The 2,765-nt window shown below is 43.1% G+C and overlaps 1 long non-coding RNA gene across 1 annotated transcript in view; it reads right to left on the reverse strand.

The window, feature by feature from the left end:
- LOC114050394 overlaps positions 1-2,744 on the reverse strand; it is a 3,883-nt gene extending 1,139 nt beyond the window's left edge. Inside the window, exons 1-2 of the long non-coding RNA XR_003569992.1 lie at positions 2,482-2,744; positions 1,460-1,599 (exon numbers count right to left, since the gene is read on the reverse strand). This is a non-coding gene — a long non-coding RNA (uncharacterized LOC114050394). The remainder of the gene's footprint in view (positions 1-1,459; positions 1,600-2,481) is intronic.
- Positions 2,745-2,765: the final 21 nt, after the last annotated feature.

Consider the following 2,765-nt stretch of genomic DNA (forward strand, 5'->3'; position numbering starts at 1 on the left):
CTCTCTCTCTCTCTCTCTCTCTCTCTCTCTCTCTCTCTCTCTCTCTCCATAGAAACTAAATATTGTATTGCTATTCATGGAGTTGCAGAAAGAGCTACCCTCTGAGAGAGAACCCAAAGCCCACACATTAAAAAAGAAATATTTCCATCCTGTTCTTTTTTTAAAGCCAATGGATTTTTAGATTCAGACTTGAGCACTATATCAGTTCTGAGCTTAAAGTATGAAGTGCAAAGACATCTATATCTGTAGCTAGGCATGTATTTTAGGTGAGAAATCAGCCTCCCTCTCTCTCCGCTGCATTTCTGAAGGCACAGGGGAAAAAATGTCGCCATTTTGTTCACTCAAAAATATCCTCAATCTTGTTCTTTATCTTCGTCTGAGAACTTTCCTCAAATGACGTTTAGAAATATCCAGTGTAGATGTGTACATGTGTCGACACACGCATGGGGATGTATGATTTGCCTTTAGTTGGGACAAGAAATGACGTTTTAATTTTTCTTTTCCTTTAAAAGAAGAAAGGAAAAGAGTAGCGGGAAGCGGCCCTAAGGAGAAGCTTCCTGCGAACAGCACCTATTTATATGTTTCATCTACGTCTGGAGATTTCTCTACTTCTCTTTGCCAGGGCCATTGACTCAGAGACAATTTGAGGGTGCTTTGGTTGAAAAAGAAATCCCTTACAATCCTTTCTCCCCACCATTCCCACCCCTCTATGGAAAAAAAAATGGCGCGGTTGGTAAATACATAAAGCTAAAATTTAGGTTTTGTAAGGGATGTAGTTTCCTTGTCTTGGACTGTTAGAACTGGGAGAAAAACATCAGCTTCTCCTTCAAAAGTAACCATTTTTAGACAAATAAATTCTCTAAGTTGAGTGGGAGGTGGTAGAGAAGAGGCTAGAGTGAATTCCTTCTATCCTTTGAATCCATTTCTAAGAAGCTTTTAAGGGAGAGTGAACAGGGTTGATAGCTACCTCCTTCCCTGAGGGCAGAGACTTTGAAAATGAAATTATAATATGATTTTCCGCGTCTTGCTAGCCAAGATATTCATTTTGTCTTTCAAGGGAAAAACACTCTCTATCTCATCCAGTTTCCTAGATATATTTTTGCAAAATCTCTATTAAAATACACCCCAAGTTAAAGTAATAGATTTTTAGATGTCTCGCTGTTGAGTGGCCAGAGAAAAAGAGTTTCTTCCAGATGGTATTTGAATTAGAAGCCCCAGAAAGGACTAGCAGAATTCAGCGCCCACTCAGCTCAACTCACAAAGCCTGCAGAAATCAGCAGGCGGATGCTTCTTCCTGCCTTTTTTTGCTTCAGCTCCCACCCCAGCCCCAAGATTTCCAAGCAAAAGCCAAAACCCAACGTCGCTAACCCGAACCCCTGAAAAGCTCTGTGCCCCAAACCATCCCCCTAACCCTTTCTGCCACGAAAATAGCTAAAAAGAAACATTGGTCCCTGTTTACTTGCGTTTCTTGCTCTTCCCTCATTTCTCGGCAACATTTGGTCTTGGAAAGAGCAAGAATCTCCCAATGTGTTGTCAAGGGCCAGGAGCTGTCAGACCTTTTGGCGAATAAGATTGATCGCGCGCAGACTTCCTTCAGAGCTTTGTGTGGAATAAAAGCAAGAAAATTAAAAACCTACATTTTTTTTCCCCGGGAAAGCATCTCTATCTGTAAGGCGTTGCTTTTGGCTAGTAAATGACCAATCCCTCACTGTATTTAATTTTAACCCGAGCTGCTCTAAACGCCCAGAATAGGACATTTCTCCCTTACTTTGTCTCTTGCAGTGGGGATTTCTGGTTTATAACCGTGGGTTTTTTCCCCCTCTTCCTAACCCTTTTGAAGTAACTTATTTTAGCTGTGTGGATATTGAACTAGCTTGGGGAAGGTTTCTTTGGCCTATGTCAAAAGAGGCCAAAGCTTATAACCATCACCATCATCACCAAGGTATTTTTTTTGGGGGGGGAGGGGAAATCAAATACTGCTCTCTTCTTTTTAAAATTTTCTTTTCTTTTTTGCCTTGATGATTTTTGGCGGAGAGGTTTGGTAGCTCAAAGATAACATTAAAAAAAAATTTTAAGATAACATTTTTTTAAAGAAGGAAACTGAATTGGATCTGAAAGGCCTTCCGTTTCGGGATTCTCCCTGCACAAGAGTACCTTGAGCGGCTCCTTGGGTGCCTTTCCGAGCCTCCCCCCCCCCCCCCCCCCGCTCTTTTTAATGCTGGGTTCAATTTCACCGAACAGAACAAGGGTCCGAATTGCAATTCCTAGCCCTGGAGCTGTGGAGATGGCCCCGAGAAAAAGAAGACTCCAGGTGATTGACGCTGGGAAAGAAGCCTTTCTTGGTGCGGCAAATTTCACTTCAAGAAATCCAAACCCCAAAGAAATAGTTCAACAACAACAACGAAAAAGGAAGAATGGGGGGGGGGGGAAAGCGACTTCCTTCTCTTTGGCACTGACTTCCAGGAAATCGGAAATACTCACCGGACCCCTTGTACTACGGGTATTAAACCCAAGAAGTCAGCAACCGGGGGTATGCTATAATCTGCATTATTACATGCCGCTGGCTATATGGCTGCACTCTATGTAGGTTTTGTACGCATGGATCTGGTCCCTATTGGCATATGCATCTATCTGTCACGGTCTGCTCCGGGGAAGTTGACTGCAAGGGAAAGTCGTGGAGCACACAAAAGCTGCCTTCTATTTTCCGCTTCTCCCAGGAGCCAGACGCAAGGCTGCTGCGGAAAGTCCGGCGAACAATGGGCTGA

Source organism: Vombatus ursinus, unplaced genomic scaffold, assembly GCF_900497805.2.
Source record: "Vombatus ursinus unplaced genomic scaffold, bare-nosed wombat genome assembly UNPS02014799.1, whole genome shotgun sequence".
Classification (NCBI taxonomy): Eukaryota; Metazoa; Chordata; class Mammalia; order Diprotodontia; family Vombatidae; genus Vombatus; species Vombatus ursinus.